Genomic DNA, 21314 nt, shown 5'->3' with positions numbered 1-21314 from the left:
CTTTATTACAGGTAGCTGCAGTCTGAATGTTCTTATAGCATTTTTGGTGCATCTCTACCAGAGTTAAGTCCCAGGGCTTACAGAGTTGAGCATCCAGGTTCAGCTCTTCATGCTGACAAATATATTGGTAAATACACTCACTCTAATATGTTCATAAAGCTTACTCTGTTCCCTCCATAATGAGGACCAAAGATTCACACTTGGGAGTATGGACTGGCTGCATATTAAAATGGGGAGGGGTTAGGGAAAGAGCCACAAAAGTACACATGAGCTTTCCCTACCATTTTTTTAGATTGCCTTCCCTAGGCACTTGTCCATTTACTACAATGCTTTAATGTTTTCTATAGCTTTGAGAAAGACGGTTCTTCCAGTGTTTGCTTTTTGTTCAAATTTCTATGGGAGGACAGAACCCTGGAGCAGCTCACTCTACCACCATTATGATGTCACTCCTCCCAACTGTATCTTCGACATGGTCTGTTAAAATGCAGACCATGGAGCCACTCACAGCAGCGAGTTAGGATCCCACACATACCCAGGTACAGGTATGCAAGTCCACAGACATCCTGGAAGGGTCTTCTCTCAAGCTTAACAGTGTTAAGTAAAAACATCTTGTCTTTGAGTCACTCAACAAGCAGAGTGTTTACTAAGTGACAGGTACAAAACCAAATTAGTAGAAATGGAGAAAAGAGGAGGCTGTATTAGAGAACTACTTAGATGGGAGAGTTAACAAAATTGAGAAATTTCATCCCAACCAAAGTGTCAAGGTCATAGAATATGAAAACAGTCTTCTCCATATAGGGTATGTGTATGACAAGCTATTAACATAAAAAACTTTCATCTCACTCAAAACTGACACTTTCAAACTGCTGCTCCCTACTAGGAAAGCTCAAATCTATTGCTATCAGCCTCTGTGAGCTTTCTAGAATGCTCAACATGTTTCAGTTCAAACTTTTATCTTCAACAGAGATTTCCCCTGCCTTGCTCTAAGCAATAACACTTTTAGAATATGTTTCCCACCTCTTCTTAAACAAATAGCAAGACAGCCACCATGCCATCCTCAAATGGATTTACTGTTGCCCTAGTTCAGACATAAATGGTGTGCTCATTTTCAACACTCATATTCATTGCCAGAAATACTTGATGTTGGTGGAAAACTGAAACATCATAAATACTGACCTATACCATCACATATGTACTCCCTACTATTTTATAGATAATAGCTTAGTCATTACATAGATATATTTTTAATCAGTCAACTGTGATCAATCTGTAAAGTCCCATTTTAAGGCCTCCTAATCAATGGTTAGATGGAAATAAAACATATGTTCTTTCTTCTGCCACCACAGTTGTGATGTTTTATTTATATATATGTAACTTCAAAATTAGATCAAGGTTGCATTTCAAATCCCCCTAGATGGCATACACTTTGCTATAGTGCATTTATTCATTTATCCCTTTAACAAGTACTTATTGCAGGCCTATTATGTCCTAGGAGTTTAAGACACCAGGAATTCTAGACAGATAGTAATTCTTTCATTAGTCGGTGTACAGTTTAGTGAGGAATTCAGTCAACAGACTATTATAACATGGTAATACACTGAATGCTGAGTTGTTAAAACAGGCCAATGGACACATAGAAAAGAACTTCCTAGCCCAAATTGGGGGAGATAGGGAAGGCTCCTCATTGCAAGAGATGTCTCAGAGACGTAGGAATCTGATTAGGAATTTTCTAAGATAAAAGGGAGTAAGGAAAAGGAACAGCAAATAGGTAGACTGAGAAGTTAGAGCATGAAAGATTAAATGGCCTTTTTGAATCATCTACATAATGAAGGTCTATCATCAGGCAAATAAAGGAGCACTCTTTAACCTTCTTTCTCCACTAGGTCTGAAAAGGCACTGTTTTTGGAAATAATCTCAGGGATAGCCACTGATCCCATCTCCCCAACCACCTCTCTGCTTCCACCCTACTGCTCTGAATAAATGGAAAAATCCCTAGTGGCTGAAAAATCAAAGCATGCAGAACGTATGAAGAAATAAGCAGTGACAAAGTACAGCAGAACAACTATTTGGAAATTGTTACTTGGCCTTAGTTTTGTCCTGACACCTGTTGATTGAGGGAGCCTTCAATGTCCATGTGACAGGTGAGTTCTTGATGCTTCCATTCCTATCCCTTGCTGGTCAATAGTACTCGCCAGTCACTGAGACTGCAAAAAAAACATGCGGGCACATCCATGCCAGTGCTACACTGGGGTTGACAAGAAATGACTTTTCTGGCCTCTGTGACCTTGTTTATACCTTCAGGGTGCTGTCAGTTTTGACTTATCCCTTGGAAGGGAATACGGGTAGAATGTTTTCTCTGTAAGCCGCAAAGCCAGGGTTTAGCTTTGAGGATCTTCCAGAAAATGGAAAAACAAAAGTATTCAAATCACAGCAATTTTGGAATCACAAGGCAGTGCTAATAGGAAACTAAACTAGTTTTCCTGATTGCATTTCCTACATTGTACCCAACTTGAAGAAAATAAACTTGTACCATTATCACAAATGTTATTGTGTTTGACTTGTTTTTCCCTTAATGTAACACTTAAGTATTCTACTTCCTTTCCTCCTGCCTATGGCACAAGGATTTGTATTGTTCCTGGGTGATGTTTTCCATAACAAGTAGAGAGAAAAAACATAAATTAAGAATTTCCTTACCAAGGATTTAAAATAACAGAGGGTTTACTGAAAATTGCCTCACATGTGCTGGCACTGTGGCAGTGTAATTCAGAAACAATCCAGGGCATGGAGAATGGCATTAGTGATTTTTCTTTGAACTTTCCCAGCAGTCATCAATTAAATATCATTTTCACTTGATGGATGGGTAAGCCCAGACTTTGTTGAGTCGATTTGAAAAAACATACAGCCTCCTTCTCTTAATGATTTGAGACTATTTAGATTTAAGTAATCAAAACATATTCATAGAACTTTCAAGTAGTACCTTCATAGGGCAGTGGGCCTAGACGTACAATCATTTCATGCCTAGGGGTTAATTAGTCCACTGCCTATAATATCCACACTGAATTACCAACTCAAAAGAATGTGGAGAAGGAGGTTTATAGATGCTGTCAGATCAGTAGATAGAGAGCTTGGCTGTTACTTTATTGATGCATTTTGTGATTATTTTCGTGTTGTAAAAATGAAGTTTGTCCTCATTTCTTGAAAAGACTTAATTTTAGAATACTTTGCATCATTTCAAAAACACTGTAAATTTTAGACTTTAGAATTCTATATCATACTTCAGAAAAGAATTGTAAATTGTAAAATCACAAGTGTAACTTTGTACTTCTTTTAAAATTACTCAATCCCAAGGACTTTTAATAGAGAAAACAAGAAAAGAAAAGTGAATTCTCTGACAGAAGCCTACCTGTTGCTGTGCCCCCAGTCTCAAAACACCAAATACCAGGTTAAAACCAAGGCATGTCTTCTTCAAAAACCAAACAAACAAACAAAGGAACCAGGAAAAAAACAAATAAACAAAAAAACTAATTTAGTACTGCAAAAATACAATGAAATATTTTATGTGGTTTTTGGTGACAAGTTGTGTTGGCTAGTCTATTTATTAATTTTCTTGATGTAGGAATTTGATGCTTCCACGATTGAACCATTCCATAAAAGAATGATTACTATGGATAACAACTTTGCTCTGAAAAGAAAAAAAAGGTACAGGTATGCTGTGCACACACACAGACACATGTATAGTCAGGGTGCTCGAATTGCTATATTTGAAATAAAATTATACTGTGGGAAAAGATTCTCTGACAGAAAAAAAATCTGGATTATAAACAATTTTAATAAATGTGTTTATTAATTTCAGGCACATCTGGCAAATGGAGCTTTTTAGTCTGCTTTAATAATGATTGTAAATCTATATATTTGCAAACAAATGCTTCTAAGCTACTTTAAAGGTGTAGTAAGATCTTATAATCATTTTGTTGAAATCTTATTTTAATGTTAACTTACCTAATATCCTGTAGATTATAAGGCCTATTTTGGGTTTGTAGTTTATAAACCATTTCACATACATGTTTTGATTTAGTCATCACAATAAGGTTGTGAGACATTTAATTTTCTCTACTTTTTACAAAAACAGAGGCTCAATAGAGACCAAGGCCACAAAAAGGAGAGTGGCAGAATCAATAAACAAATCCATTTCTTCTTTCTCTATAGCTCTTCCCCTAATAACACAAAATATCAGCCCAGCCTGTAACCAAATTATCAATTCTTTAGTAAAATGAGAATAATGAGATTTCATTGTATTATTCATAATTCAGAGATGCAATTCTAAGGTCAGCATAAAAATGACATGCTTATATTAACACATACCAATTAGGTTCATGGTTTGGGATCTAGAAGTTAGTTATTATCTGTTCTTATTTTTATTTTTTTATTTTTATTTTTTACATGGGCAGACACCGGGAATCGAACCTGGGTCCTCCGGCATGGCAGGCAAGCACTCTTACCTGCTGAGCCACCGTGGCCCACCCTGTTCTTATTTTTAGTTGAGCATTTCATACAGATTTTATATATATGGTTGAGTTATAAGATATTTCAGGAAACTCCAAACATTTTCTAAGTGAAAAACCCAGTTCACTGACCTCTGTTTCAAATATTTTTTCTACCTCTACCTGAACTTCACATGTCTGTTCATCATGGAAGCCGTAACTCATAAAAAACTTCTAATTCATGTATCCTACTCTTCCGTTACAACTTACTAATCTCCCAGATTTCTTGTTCAACCATTCCTGCTATGATCCTTCTTTAACTTTTTGTCAGACCCTGAAGTCTGTAGTATACAGTGACATTTTTGCTAGTATTCCTAACGCCCCTGCTTCTCTGGATTTTGGCTGCACCATCTAGCTAAATACCAACCCTGTTGAACCCAACCTGATTTTTCTATGTCTACATCCAGACAGCTGAGCACCTGGGAGAAAGTCATTCAACAGAGAAATTTATACCACTTAGATAATTTTATAATTATCATAAAATCAACCCTTAATACTCCCAGGTGCCTACAGTGGGTTTCTATTGTCAACTCACTGTCTTACTCTCTCAACTAGTTTAAACCTCCATACTTCAGACAGCCTCCGACATCCCTGAATTCCCCTAGATTCTTGTTCTCAAGAAGATGACTTCTGTTTTCTTTAACCTTATAAGAAAATAGAACTCAGGAGAAAATGCTTCACTTTACCTCTATCAGACCTACCAACTTAGACACTTGCACCTATGCTTTTATTCTTTCCTTCAACAAATGTTTATGAATATGCCAATTACTGCCTGAAAACTGGAGCTATATCTGTATAAAGTAGCAACATACGATAGGGAACTATCTTATAATACTATCCTCAATCACTGTCTACTTCATTTTCCTAACTCATATTCCTCATAACACCTTTCACCTTTTCCTTCTCTGAAATGATCTTATTTATAGGTTCACTGGTAGACAATTCATGGAATAGAAGGACTTCGTCCTGTTTACAGAGAAGAGAGATTCCTGGTCCCTTGAGCTACAAGAGAGAAATTGATCTAAATCCAGTCCTTCTATCTGGCCTTCCCAAGAACCCTCTCTACTGGTTTACCACATCTGCCTCTTTCCAATCAGCATTCAAACATGCTCGTGACACCTCTTAAAAGGCATCCCTATGTTGCCCCTGAGATACAGAACCTATTCAAACTTACCCCAAACAAGTAGTTTATACTTACTCTCTGCTCACTTACACTCCCACTAATTTTTCAATGCACATCAGTCTGTTTTCATGACAATCCTTGACTGAAATAGCTGTTTCCAAAGTCAGAAGTGATCTCCATTTCACTTGATCTCTCATAAACATTTTATTCTGTTGACCTTGACTTTCTCTTGAATTACTCTCTTCCCTAGCATGAATGATCTCCTGGTTTTCCTTTTCCTATTTGACAGTTCAGTCTAAATTTTTAGATTCATCTTCCTCTTCCCTTCCATTATCATTGGTTCTCAAACTTCAGTATTTAAAAGAAACATCTGTTTCTGCCAGTGACTGATTATTGCTAGGGTCTAACCCCAACATTTCTATTCATTATGTTTGTCTGCATTTCTACAAGAGTCACAGCTGATATTGATGCTATTGGTCTGGGACTGCACTTTGAAAATCACTGTATTAAATATTATAGTCTCTCCAGGCTTCATATTAGCTGCCTTCTCTTTTCACTTGCTTTCTTCTCTTTCCATGGATGATTTCACACACACGTATAGTTTTATTTCCAATCTTTATTTCAATGACATGCAAATATGTCTATTCTAGACCTCTCGACATAGAGATTCAGTCCAAATATCCAACTGGAGTCAAAAAAGCTCCACATGTATGATTCAAAGTTACCCCCAACCAAATCTATGCCAAAATTGAACTTGAAATAAACCAGTTACTTATCCAGGATTCCATTCCCAAGGAAATTGTGCCCTCTCCATTCTCTTATGAAAGTCAGAATCTAGGAGACATCTTCAACACCTGCCTCACATTTATTTCTCCCCATATGTAAAACTTTATTAACTTCTACATATTTTACCCTCTAAATATCTCTTGAGTTGTTCATGGTTCTCCAATGTCATTACCATCCTTGTCCAAACTTGTGCCCTCTTGCCCCGGACTGCAGACTTTAGTAATCTATTTGCCTTCTTCCAATCTATTCTTTCACAATTTACCTAGATCAATCTCTTCAAAAGGTTTATGACACCTCTCAGCCTAAACCTCAACAGCTTCCCATGGTTTCTAAGAAAAATTACTGTGGCCCACATAGTCTGATGACTGCCTATAGGTCTCCATCTCATTTCATATCTTGTTCCTTGTCTCTGCCCTCCAAACCTCACTCAGTCAGTTGCTCAAAGAACCATGCTCTTTCAGGCCACAGGCTCTTTGCATATACTTTCCCTACCAAGATTTCTCCTAAAATTCCTAATAATCCCTAATCACCCGCCTTAGTTAAGATCAGTTTCTTCTGTTATATGCCAGGTACCTTCATTCCAAAGCCATTTTCACCATTGTAAATATATATCTACTTGCATTGTTGTTTCATTAAAATATATCTCTGCTCATCGATCTTGAACTCCATGAGGTCAATGACAGGGTCTGAATTTGTACACAAGGACCCCTCCAGGGCCTAACCAGAGTAGAGAGAAAGAAGGCTTTCAATAAATACATGTTGGACAAACAAATGAGATCAATTGTTCATATTTTCAACAAGGAATTTATCCCTGTTTTCTTCAAGGGCTTTGTTCGGAGCCTTGGGGGATGGGGGAGGGGTGGGGGTGGGGGTGTCCTTCTCCAGTGTCAGAATTTCATTAGCTGATATCAGCATCTCAGTTGTTGTCATGCATAAGATTCTAAGTGTGTACCCCTGAAGGCTGTATTTTGCTTAGACTCTCCTAGGAAATGTGAATGTGTGTACAGGCAGTGGATATTTAATATTAACTGACCTCCTACTGTTACTCAGAAAGCAACTTGTGATTTGCCACCACTCTAATTTTCTTACTAATATTGTATCATGACTTCCAAATCCTCAGTGGGTTTAGAGCAGCTGTTAGGGAATATTAGTAAATTTTTATTGTGCATGGAAAATTAGCCTGCATAGGAGACAAATAGCGTCGATTTCTTTACCCCATTTACTGTACTACAATTATCTAAAATCTCAACCTCATTAGATTGCAAAACACTGCAGCAGCTTTAATTAATGCTTTTGCCACTGTTTCTATTGATTATAGCAGATATCTGTACGTCTCTTCAAATGCCGTCTTCTGAGGATTTGGACACTTCAAAGGATCTCTGCTGTTGCTGTAGCAAGACAGCTCATTAACACTTGTATTAAAAAAAATAATAAATTGACCCCCTTGCTCTTATTTCACCAGGTTTAACATCACAGGACCTACACTGACTTCAGATCTCATCCCTCTTCTTGTTTGGAGAATCTGTGCTTTTCTCCAATACAGCTTAGTGTTTGTGATCAATTCAAATTTCTTTTGCGGCCACTTTGTGTGTAAGCTTCCTGCAGGTATTACAGTCAGAAAACCACTTTTGCTAAGCCACATTATCAATTACTAAAAAAAAAAAAAAAAACCACTGGGGTTTGGATCTATGTTTTGAAAAAGAAAAATTCGACGCTTTTTTGAAGCAACTCTGTTCTTTTCTATTTTTTTTTTTCTGCTTTGTTGTTGCTAATATCAGTTCTTATTTACCTGTTTAGGAAAAATATTTTTCCTAGAATAGTTAAACATCCAGATACTCGGTATAGATTTTTCAATATAATTAGGGCCAATAGGCTGTCAAATGCTACAGCAAATCCATTAAAACTTAACTGCTTCTCTTCTGAATCTATACTATACCGGCTGACAGAAAATATAATCACCACATTTGATGGGGGCTAACGACTTGATAATGCATTCACTGTGTCAAATATCAGATTTACAACCATCTTCCTGTCTCCCACGCCCTACCCATGCACGGTAGTTCTCTAACAGAGCAATCAATCACTGGTTCATACAGGTGGTGACAGGAGACCTGCAAGATCAAGGACACCTTTGCAATGGTTTCTGTCTAGACCAGAGTCATGAGGGATCTTGATCACCTGCTTTGCGTGTGAATGGGGATGTGTCTCAGCATTAACACTGCTTCACATCCTCATGGGAAGAGATCCCTAGGGAAGGAAAGGAAGTTAGCTGTATGTATTCAGTGCTTCCAAAGGTCAGGTGATTTACTCTCATGCCCTAGCACTTGGCAGCCAGATGGCACTTAATGAATGAATAAGGCAAGCTTTTAGAGAATAAACAATGATAATCTCTAGAAAGAGATAGAAATTTTAAAAAGGAACCAAACTATTGGAGTTGAAAGCTACAATAATTGAGGTGAAAAAGTCCCGGCAGGGGGTTAACAACAGATAGGAGCCGGCAGAAGAAAGAATCAGAGAAGCTGAAAAAAAGACAGAGAAATCTGAAGAAAAGACAAAAATAAGTCAGGCTGAGGAAAAATAAAAAAGAAGAATTGTAAAAAATGAAAATCACTTAAGACCTGCTGACACCATAAATGTATCCATAAGCATATTATTGAGACCCAGAAGGAGAAGAGAGATTGGGACATGAGGAACAGTTAAGGAAATAAATGATACCAAACTTAGCAAAAACTGTTAATATAAACTCCCAAACAGCCCAGAGAACACTAAACAAGGTAAACTTGAAGAGAAACTTGCCTCATCACATACTGATTAAAGTGTCAAATGCAAAGGACAAGTAGAGCTCTGAAAGCTGCAAGAGAAAAGCAACCATGAGAATCCAGATTAGATTAAGTGCCCATTTCTCATCAGAAACCTAGGAAACAAGAAGGCAGTGGGTTGAAATACTTAAAAGTACTGAAAGAAAGCAACTGCCAACCAAGAATTTTATATCCAATGAAACTTCCTTTCAAATATGAGGGTGAGATTAAGACATTATTAGATAAACAAAAACTGAGGGAGTTCATCACCACTAGACCTGCCCTGTAAGCAATACTAAAGGCAGCTTTTCACACTGAAAGGAAAGGACACTAGACCGTGATTCAAAGCAACCTAAAGGAATAAAGACCTCCAGTAAAGATAACCATATGGGTAACTAGAAATGCCAATAATGTGTCATTGTATTTTTTGGTATATAATGCCACTTCTGATTTCCTACAGGCCCTAAAATGCAAATGGACAAAAAGTAATGATAAATCTATGCTCTGGGACATATTCTACACAACGATATAATTTATAACAATTAATGGTAGAGGGATGGAGGAATATCGGAATAGTGTACATGTTTGCTATTAGAGCCCAGTTAATATCAAATCAATTTATGACTGTTATAGATTTTGTATATCATATTTTAACCTCATGATAACCTTAGGAAAATATATGAAAATATAACCCTAAAAGTGAGTATTAATTCAATAGGGTACAATAAAAAAATCAAATAAATATGAATGTATACGTTAATGGAAGAACTGAGGGACAAAAAAAGCATTAGCCCTACAAACACTAAATAGCACATGGCAGAAGAAGGTCCTGCATTATCAGAGGGGATTTAAAATGTAAATGGATTAAACTCTCCAGTCAAAGGTTGATTTTTGGCAGCATAGATAAAAAGCATGAAACCATATTCTGTTACAAGAGAACCACCTTAAATTCAAAGACAAGTGGTTTTAAAGTGAAAGGATGGGGGGAGGGGTATAAAACACACCAAGCAATAGTAACCAAAAATGAACTTGCAGGGCTATGCTAATAACAGGTAATATAGTATGTTATAGTTTACAAGCTGCCTGAATACAATATACCAGAAATGGAACAGCTTTTAAAAGGGGGAATTCATTAAGTTGCAAGTTTACAGTTCTAAGTCCATGAAAACGTTCCAATTAAAGCAAGTCTATAAAAATGTCCAAATTAAGGCACCAACAAGAGGTTATCTCCACTCAAGAAAGGCTGATGAAGTTCAGGGTTTCTCCTTCAACTGCAAGGGCAATGGTGAACATGGTGACGTCTGTTTGCTTTCTCTCCAGGCTTCTTATTTCATGAAGTTCCCCCAGGGATGTTTTATTCTTCATCTTCAAAAGTCTCTGGCTGTGTGGGCTCTGGTGGTTCTCATGGCTTTGCTGCTCTCTCAAAAATGTTTCCTCTTTTAAAGGATTCCAGTAAACTAATCAAGCCCCACCTGGAATGGGTGGAGTCACATCTCCCTCGAATCCAAGGTTAATACCCACAAATGGTGGAGCCATATCTCCATGGAGATAATCTAATCAGGCTTCCAACCTACAGTGCTGAATAGGGATTAAAAGAAATGGCTCCCTCCCACAAGGTAGATCAAGATTAAAAAATGGCTTTTCTAGAGTACATAATCTTTTCAAACTGGCACATAGTACTATAGATTTTAAGTAAAAAAATCATTATAAAGGAAAAGAAATGACCAAAATATACTAATAAAGTGGTCAATTTGAAAAATGTAACAAAAACATTTATATTCCTAAAAGCAGTACCCCAAAATATATAAAGCAAATATGACACATTTGAAGGGAGAAATACATGGTTCTACATTTAGCAGGACACTTTAACACACCACTCTCAATAATGGATAGCGCATTCTAGAAAGAAGATCAATAAGGAAATACCGGCCATGAAAGATATACCCCAACAAACTACACATAACAGGCATATATGGAACACTGCACCCAATAACAAGAAAGCACATTTTCTCTGTGAATGCATGTTCTAGTTTGCTAGCTGCTGGAAAGCAACACACCAAAGACAGATTGGCTTTTAATAAAAGGGAATTTAGGGTGGGCCACGGTGGCTCAGCAGGTAAGAATGCTTGCCTGCCATGCCCAAGGACTCAGGTTTGATTCCCGGTGCCTGCCCATGATAAAAAAAAGGGGGGGGGGTGGATTTATTTCATTAGTTCTTCAGAGGAAAGGCAGCTAACTTTCAACTTGGGAAAGGTTTAAGTGGGAAGGCTCAGGGTAATCTCTGCTGGCCTTCTCTCCAGGCCTCTGGGTTCCAACAACTTTCCCTGTGGTGATTCCTTTCTGCATCTCCAAAGGCTTGGGCTGAGCTGAGAGTGCTGAGATGAGGTTTGCTGAGCTGCTTGGGCTGTGATAGTTGACCTCTCTCATTTAAGCACAAGCCAATTAAGCCAAATGACATTCACTGCAGCAGGCATACCTCCTAGCCGACTGCAGATATAATTAGCAACAGATGAGGTTCACATATCATTGGCTCATGTCCACAGCAACAGAACTAGGCACGCTTACCTGGCCAAGTTGACAAATGAATCTAACTACCACAATGCACATAGGTCAATCTCCAGAAGAGAACACAATATTAGGTCACCAAGTAAGTCTTCACAAATTAAAAAATATTAAAATCATACAATGTATCTTTTCCAACCACAATGGAATGAAGCCAGAAAACAGTAACAAACAGAAAAATAGGAAATTCACAAATATGTGGAAATTAAACAATATACTCTTAGTCAATAGGTTAAGAGGAAATCGCAAGAGAAATTAGGAAATATCTTGAAACAAATGAAAATAAGTATAACATATCAAAATTTATGGGATGCAGCAAAGGCAAGGCGGCCGAGAAGAAAATTTATAGCTCTAAATGCTTACATTAAAAGAGGAAGGACTTCAGGGCAGGTAATGGTGGTTCAATGGCAGAATTCTTGCTTGCTGTGCTGGAGACCCAGGTTCAACTCCCAGAGTCTGCCCATGTTAAGAAAAAAAAAAAGGAAAGAAAGAAGGACTTCAAATTGGAGATCTAACCTCAAAACTGGAAGAATTAGAAAAAGCAGAGCTAACTTAAAGAGAGAAGAAAGGAAATAAAGATTACAGTGGAGATAAATGCAATAAAGGAAGAAAAAAGAATCAACAAAACCAAAAGCTGGTTCTTTGAAAAGATCGATAAAATCAACAAACCCTTAGCTAGACTGATAAAGGAAAAAGAAAAGGACAAACATAACTAAAATCAGAAATGAAAATGGGGATATTACTACCAATCCCACTGAAAAAAAAAAGGACTTTAAGAGGATACTATGAACAACCGTATGCCAACAGATTAGATAACCTAGATGAAATGGACAAATACAGAGAAACAAAGTACTGACACTAACTCAAGAAGAAGCAGGAAATCTTGATAAATCAGTGACTAGTAAAGAGATTGAATCAGTAATCATGAATCTCCCATCAAAGAAGAATCCAGGACCAGATGTCTTCACACGGGAATTTTAACCACACATTCCAAGAAGAATTAGGACAAATCCTGCTCAAATTCTTCCAAAAAACTGAAAAGGATAGAACACTCTCCAATTCATACTACAAGGACAATATCACCCTCATAACAAAGCAAGGTGAAGATACTATGAGAAAACAAAATTGCAGACCAATATCCCTTATGACTATACATGTAAAAACCTTCAATAAAATATCAGCAAACCAAATAACAGCATATTAAATGAATCACACAAAATGATGATGTAGGATTTATTCCCAGTATGCAAGGATGGTTTTACATACAAAACCAATTAATGTAATACACTACATTAACAGAATAAAGGGGTAAAAGCACATGATCATACAATTGATGCAGAAAAGGCATTTGACAAAAACCAGCACCCTTGAATGATATAAACACTTAAAACACTAGGAATAGAAGAAAACTTCCTCAACATGATAAACAGCATATATGAAAACCCCACAGTTACATCTTATTTACTGGTAAAAACTAAAAGCTTTCCCTCTAAGATCAGGAAAAATACAAGGGCATTCATTGTTACCACTGTTATTCAAGATTGTACTAGAAGTGCTGGCCAGAGCAGTTAGGCAAGAAAGAGAAATAGCATCCAAATAGGGAAGGAAGAAGTAAAGTTTTCCTTATTTGCAAATGGGTCATGATCCTATACACAGAAAGTCCTGAAAAATTCACAACAAAGATTCTGGAGCTAATAGATTAATTCAGCAAAGTGGTGGTTACACAGTCAACACACAGAAATCAGTAGTGTTTTTATATACAAACAATGAACTATCAGAAGGAGAAATCAAGAAAAAATTCCATTCATAATAGCAATGAAAAGAATCAAGTATCTAGGAATAAATCTAGCCAAGGATGTAAATAGACTTGCACATAGAAAACTACAAAACATTGCTGAAAAGAAATCAAAGAAGACAAATAAATATGGAAGGACATTCCATATTCATGGATTGGAAGACTAAATATTAAGATGCCAATTCTACCCAAAGTGATTTATAGATTCAATACAATTCCAATAAAAATTCCAACAGCCTTGTTTGCAAAAATGGAAAAATAAAATTTATGTAGAATAAGGAACCCTGAATAGCCAAAGACATCTTGAAAAAGAGGAAAACAAGTTGGACAATTAATACCTCCAGATCTTAGAACCTATTACAAAGCCACTGCCATCAAAACAGCATGGTACTGATGTACTGACATAAGGACAGAATCTAGATCAATGGAATCATGTTGCGAGTTCAGAAATCAACCTTCACATTTACGGTTAACTGATCTCACAAGGAGGCAAAAACCACTCAATTAGGAAAGAATTGTTTCTTCAAAGAATGTGTTGAGAAAACTGGAACTCCATATGCAAAAGAATGACAGTGGACCCCTACTCACACCATATAGAAAAATTAACTCAGAATGTTTTAAATATAGGAGCCTAGAAGAAAATATTGGGAAGCAAATTCAGGACCTTGTGTCAGGCATTGGTTTCTTAGGCTATATACCAAAAGGACAAGAAAAAGAAAAAAATAGGTAAGTGGGATCTCATAAAAATTTAAAACTTTTGTACCTTAAGGGACTTAATCATGAGAATAAAATGACAACACACATGATGGGAGAAAATATTTGGAAACCACATGTCCTATAAGGGTTCAGTACCCAGAATATATAAAGAATTCCTTCAACACAACAACCCATTTAAAAGATGTGCAAAAGACTTGAACAGACATTCTCCAAAGAAAATATACAACTGGCCAAAAAGCACATGAAGATGCTCAACATCAGCTATTAGGGAAATGCAAATCAAAACCACAATGAAATACTCCCTAGGATGCCTATTAAAAAATGAAAAATTACAGGTGTTGGAGAGGATATGGAAAAATAGGAACATTCATTCATCGTTGGCAGCAACACAAAACAATGTAGCTGCTACAAAAGAAAGCATGGTAGTTTCTCAGAAAGTTATTATAGAATTACAACATGAACCAGCAATCCCACTTCTAGGGGTGTGTGTGTGTGTGTACATATATATCCAAAAGAACTGAAAGCAAGAATGTAAACAGATATTTGCAAAGCAATGTTCATCATGGTATTATTCACAATTGCCAAAAAATGGAAGCAACCCAAGTGCCTATCAACCAATGAATGGATTAACAAAATGTGATATATACTTACAATGGAATGTTATTCAGCATTAAAAAGGACTGAAGTTCTGATTCATGAAACAACATGGATGAAACTTGAAGACGTCATGTTGAGTGAAATAAGCCAGACACAAAAGGAAAAACATTGGATGATATCATTGATAGGAAATAATTTGAAAAACCACACTCAGAGTCAGAATCCCAAATATATCTTACCAGGGGATGGAGCATGGGGAGGGGAGAGTAGGTAATGGGAGTTAAGGTTTAAAGTACACAGAGTTTATTTGGAATGGAAGAAAAGTTTTGGGGTGGTGCTGATGCTAAGTACAACATTATAAACATAATTAACAGAACTGAATTATATATTGAAAGTGGTTAAAAGGGGGAAATGTTAGGTTAATGCATTAAAAGATTTTTGTTAAAATCCATGAAACTGCACAACACAGTGAACTGCAAGTTAAACCATGGGCATTTAACAGTATACTCATAAAAGTGTGCTTTCATTAACTATAACAAATGGATCACACCAATCAATGCAAGGTGCTAAATGGATGTTATATGGGAACCCTATCTTTTATGCATGATTTTTCTGTAAACCCACAAGTTCTCTAATTTAAAAAAAAAATTGATCAAACTGAATGATGAAATCTGTGCTCTCAAATGAGCTGTAATTCTATAGTTTTGTGCCTGACATTACTGCACTGGCTTCTTGTTCACCTGCTCTTTAACCAAGCTTACACCCCTGCCCATCTACCAGCCCAGCCAAGGGAACAGAAGACACCGCCCTACCAGTGTTCATAACACTTATCTAGTAATATTTCCCTATCCTGAGCATGCTTGAGATTAACAGTATCTCTCATCTTTCATCTCATCTTCACCCTACTGCAAACACTTAGATCTTGAATCCAGAACTTCATTCTATTGTTAAGTTATTTAAACTAGATGTTAGCAATGATTTTTCCACTGTATGAAGTTAGATTTCCAAACAGACTGACTTGAAAATTTTCTTTGTCTTTGGATGTGCTGTGTTGGCTGACAAAAGACTCTAGCTTATCTGGCTCTCTCTGAAACCCAAACTCTGTCTTGGACCATGTAGTCCACACCCTGAGAATTCCATCAGTGTGAACACATTTCCAAAATGTGCACTTCAGAGATATTTTAATTAGTGGTATTATCACTGGAATACATAATAAGTGACAAACAACCTTTCAGATGACTACTTTTAAGGATAATGCTTCCATGAATGTATATATAAGGCTATGAGTGCTATATTTTTCCTAATACTTTCTAGGGAAAAATTTTCAAACATATTTGCTCAGCTTCAGCAAACATCAACTCACTGCTGTTCTTATTTCAATCCTCTTCTGAATCTTTTCTGGAGTATTTTTAAACAAATTCAAGATGTCATATATTTTTCCCTATAAATATTTCAGTATTTCTAAAGGACAAAGATTTTAAAGAGAGACAGAGACACACACAGAGGCCATTTCATTATTAGACACAAACTTAAATTCTTAATATTGTACACATCCTAATATTATATTCATCCTAATCCACATTCAATTTTCCCTATTGCCTCAAAGTCTTTTTAGGCCTTATTTAAATCAGTATCCAAAGTTCACATATCACATTTATTTAATTATGTCTCTAACGGCTCTTCTAATCTTAATCTATAGCTATTTTGGCTTTAAGCGATAACATGTAAACATTGACCTCAAATTTATATTCTATAAGTAAGTTATAAGGAGAAATTTTGCTTTGTTTATAAGTAAGAATTTCATGTATGCAATGAGATCAAACTCCTGAACAAAGCACTAAATCTCTTTCATCAGAACCTAAAGAAAGGAATCAAATTTCTCAGGTGTCCAAATAGGGTAGCTATGTGACAATTAGAGGCAGTACCCCTGATTTAGACTAACTCGAACTCTTCCTTCTTGAACTTTGAATTTTATTCCATGAAAATGATACTTTGCTATTTAAATAATAGACTCACTATTTATAGGTATTGTTTACAACACTTTGTCTTGGATTTTCCAAGATTAACAAGAAAAACAATTTCAATTACAGATGACTTTTTATTCCATCATTTTTATATCCCTTTTTTTCTATTAATAAAATGTTAACTCAATATGTAGCATATCATAAAAAATAAGCATTTGAAAAGCAGTGGTAAGCATTTTCCAAGGTGCTATCCTTGTGAATAATGTACCCTTTGATTTTATAACATAAAGACACAAACTACTAATTCATTGGCATATCCTCTATTTAAAAAGATATTTATGCATAATTCTTCTGCCTCCAATTCACATTACCCTATTTCTGGATCTTTATGTTAAATCCATTTTGTTTTCATTCAGTGTGATTTCTTTTTGGTAGCATCAATTAATATGAAAATAAATTCAGAAAAGGGTACTATAAAAATTTGCAGTCAGGAATTACTTATAGACAAGTAAAAAGATAATCCTGCTTTAGAGATCAGCACTCATTTAACCATGGATTTCAGAATATAATAGTATTACTTTGTTGTGAGTTGCAAGTTCATTGAGTCACTTTTAAGCTAGCATATAAATCATACAAATGCAGCCTAGACAACACCTTAATATTGTCTTGCTTCAAATGGAACTAATTCTATGTTCAAGTTATTCTGCACTAGAAAAAGTAAAGACTTTAATTGAGCATTTGGAATAGCAAAAGAGAAAAATAATGTATTTAGAGTAGACTGACTCACATAACAGTCCACAACATTAGCATTTATTTGTGTAGTCTCCAATGAGTTCTGGTGCCTTAGCTTAATGTAAGCATCTTCCTTTGTTTTAGAGATATTTGAACCTGGCTTCGAAAGCATCTAATCAAGCAACTGCTAATAAAAGACACAATTCTGGAGCTTACCTTCCAGGTGCATATTCTAATGACATCAGTGTTAATTTTAGATGAAAAAAAAAACCTATTATTTAATCTGAGGAAATACAGTATTGTTATTGCTATCTGCATTCTAATATAGTAGCTACACATACATGCATGTATGTATGCATGCCCAAAAGCCCAAGAGAATAGTAACAGTTGGGGGTACAACATCTAATATGGATGAGTCAAGTTTATAAGAACAGCTACCCAGTATTCTACATATTTATTCTTTTGATATTATAAGCCAGTAATTTACACTAAAAAGCTGTAACAATCATTTCCATAGACAAAAATCCATCCTTTGGTGCTAATGGAGGCAATTTCAAAACAGGAATGAAAAATTAATATTTAACATCTGGAATTAAAGCTCCTGCCCAAGATCTAAGTGACAGAAAACTAGAGCCACAATTTTGAGTATTTCTCTAAGTATAATCAAGACCTCCTTAAATGGCAAGAATTTAGATGACTTTTTCAAACAGTCTTTCTGAAAATTATGTTTCCATTCAGTGTAAGAATTTAGATGACTTTTTCAAAAAACAGTCCATTTGTGTTTTAGTGCACATGGGAGACTGCTTTTTTGTACAAGTCTCAAGGTACTTCCCTTTGAGAGTCAAAAATAAAAATCTCTGTATGGTAAATAATGCTATGCTAGATTGGCTTATGAGTTTCAGTTGTTCTGATATATTTTCTTTTCTGAAGGAAGGCAATACTTATCCTCTATATCGTCCAGATTAATAATAAATTCTGCAGATTATTTAGAACAGCTGGGCCACTGCGGCTTTCCCACCTGAGACCTGAGCAGGTTACAAGTCCCTGACAGCTGGAAGGAGCACCAACAGAGAGTCAGTTTGAAGACCAAGAAGCATGAATGCCCTTGTTTTCCTAAGCATGTACTCAATGCTTCCCAAAGGAACATACAATTTATTATTATGGCTCCTATTTTGAACGACATGGTTTTATTTGTCCCCTTTCGACAACCCTTTCAATTAATACCCACAAAAGAGAGCAAGTCACACTGCGTCTAATGGTGCGTATTTTTTCATTAGTCAAGTTTTTATTAGGCTTTAAACATCACATGAAATATTGTCATTTAGTAACTTCTTAATATCCAAGGGTAGCAGAGGTTAAAAGACGTTTATGGAAGATTATGCATGTTGCTAAGAGGACACAAAGATACCTGGCATTCGAACCATCCATTTGATTTTTTTAAAGCCTCACATTGAGGGATTTGTAACAGTACTTATGTATGTTTCTAGAAAATTAATCATATGTTGAAAGACTATACAATAGCCTGTGAACATGCATGCACACACACTCAATAAGCTCTTTAGCAACTAAATAGGAGTGACAGGGCAAATCGATTCTGATTATTTCCTACTATGGTTTGGACAGAACATTCCACTTCCCCTATTATGCTAACATTTGTTTTGTGTGCATGTGATTTCTCACAAAAAATAGAATAGGACCTTAGACATTAAAAAGTTGCTCAAAAATAGCACTTAACACTGATATTACTCAACAAAGAGAACAGTTTCACAGAAAGTTCTGAAGTTTTTACCACTCATCCAATTTAGCCATATAATCCTTCCCTAGGAAAGGTATGTGTCATTATTCTTTACTACTTTCTCTACTTCTTTCTGTTAATAGTCTACTTTAACTTTGCAAACAGCCATTTTTCCAGAGGCTATTTTCCCTTTCCAGATACTAAAACTTCTTCAAGTTATCCTGAGAATAAGAATGCTAGGTGGGCACCACACTATTCCTAACACTATGAAGTTTAAATTATATTAAACTATGATTTTAATATAACATTATTATATTAGAACATTAACAACCCACAACTTCATGTGAAAGACAGTCTTCATTATAGAAACAAAAAGGTGTGGTTATGCGGGACAGAATATATGAAACAGCTTTCTTTGTGCTATTGTTGAAAACTCGCAATGATGCTAGACTATGCTAAGGAAAATTTCCTCTGGACAAAGGCATTTCTCTTTCAGTTGGTGCCACTTCTTTCCTTTTCCTAACAGATGGCCAGGTTTCAGTCCTTCTTGCTGGGCTGGCATGGGCCTTTCTCCACATTTCAAAAGAGATTATGTTGCCTATAAACTCATACCACCATACGTACTATTCCTATACATAACATAAAAGCTGAATTCTTAAAGGTTCTGCTCTTAGGAAGTCCACGGAGCTCGTGTTCTTTTGCTGTTCCACTGGCCTGGGTAGGGAATTCAGATAAGGAAGTTTCTATAAATGGTCCACTACCTCAATGACAATGTCCACAGCAACCAAGCCAGAGCAGGACTTGGTCTACAAACCAGATTCTTAACACTTCAAATGTTAATCCTAAATTGATAAACAAGTTTCTTAATTCTCTGGGCCTATATGAAAGAGATTATTCCATCAGGGTTCAAAAAATGGCCTTGTATATATATATATATATGGGAGTGACTGTTTTCAAATCCGCTCAAGGAAAACACAGATCAAATGCCTGTTTGGAAGAAACCAGTGGAGTATATGTGATGTCTTACAGGACATAGTTTCCCACACAAGCTCTAATTTTTTTTTTTTTTTTTTTACATGGGCAGGCATCGGGAACTGAACGCAGGTCTCCAACTTGGCAGGCGAGAATTCTGCCACTGAGCCACCATCGCACTGCCTTCTAAATGGTAATTTTGATTGAAGGCAACAATGTCATTTTGAAAGGTTGTTAAAAGTCAGAACTGGGCAGGCCACAGTGGTTCAGTGGCAGAGTTCTTGCCTGCCATGCCAGAGACCTGGGTTCGATTCCTGGTGCCTGCCCATGCAAAAAAATAAATGTCAGAACCCTGCTGAGCCCAATGGGGATAAATTCCTGTTACAGTTTAGTTTGTTGTAAGCTGGTGCTTTCTTTAACTAAGGTGGCTTGTTATATTATTTTTAACTTAAAAGCCTCTAAATTTCTGCTTATTGCCCAAGTCAGCTTTGACACACTTTGTACCATTGTCCCACTAAAATATGGGTACATAGAATAAGAGAAAAAGAAAAAAAAAGAAAAACAGAAACACCTAAAACTAATCTCATAGTAGGAAATAATACCTCTGTTTCCAGGAACAGGGAAAATATTCACTACAAGATCAATGGAACTAGATAAAGACCAAGTCAGTGGCCTTCTTCTGTTATACCACCAGAAGATCACAGGTCTACCCACCTAGAAGTAAATAAACAATGTTTTTCCATCTTCTGTCTCTCCTCTGTTTCAGATACACATAGTTTATCCCAAGCAGAAAATTACGCAGCCATCTTTCTATCATAAGGGTAGACAGAGGAAATAAAAGTATGTTGTCTGCCTCTACTGCCTACAGATACTGTTTTATATCCAACTGGAAATTGCAAATATGAACAAACAGGGCAGAAAGCTGTGGGAAGAGGTCGGGCATGGAGACAATCCTGGGAGTCAGCAAACAGCTCAAAATCAAGAGCATAAGA

At 36.3% G+C, this 21314-nt stretch overlaps 1 long non-coding RNA gene across 8 annotated transcripts; it reads left to right on the top strand.

Annotated features, from left to right (window-relative positions):
- The first annotated feature begins 451 nt into the window (after positions 1–451).
- LOC143690221 (uncharacterized) lies at positions 452–21120 on the top strand. 8 transcript variants are annotated; one of them, XR_013179040.1, is made up of 6 exons: positions 452–542; positions 1884–2141; positions 3617–3699; positions 17760–17838; positions 18550–18873; positions 20937–21120. It is a non-coding gene; the product is annotated as an uncharacterized LOC143690221 (long non-coding RNA). The 8 variants fall into 8 exon arrangements; XR_013179039.1 differs by having other exon boundaries at positions 18546–18873; XR_013179045.1 differs by lacking the exon at positions 3617–3699.
- Positions 21121–21314: the final 194 nt, after the last annotated feature.

Source organism: Tamandua tetradactyla, chromosome 7 (genome assembly GCF_023851605.1).
Source record: "Tamandua tetradactyla isolate mTamTet1 chromosome 7, mTamTet1.pri, whole genome shotgun sequence".
In the NCBI taxonomy this organism is placed as follows: domain Eukaryota; kingdom Metazoa; phylum Chordata; class Mammalia; order Pilosa; family Myrmecophagidae; genus Tamandua; species Tamandua tetradactyla.
Note: the sequence above shows the minus strand (reverse complement) of the source record. Positions and strands in the feature narration are given on the sequence as shown.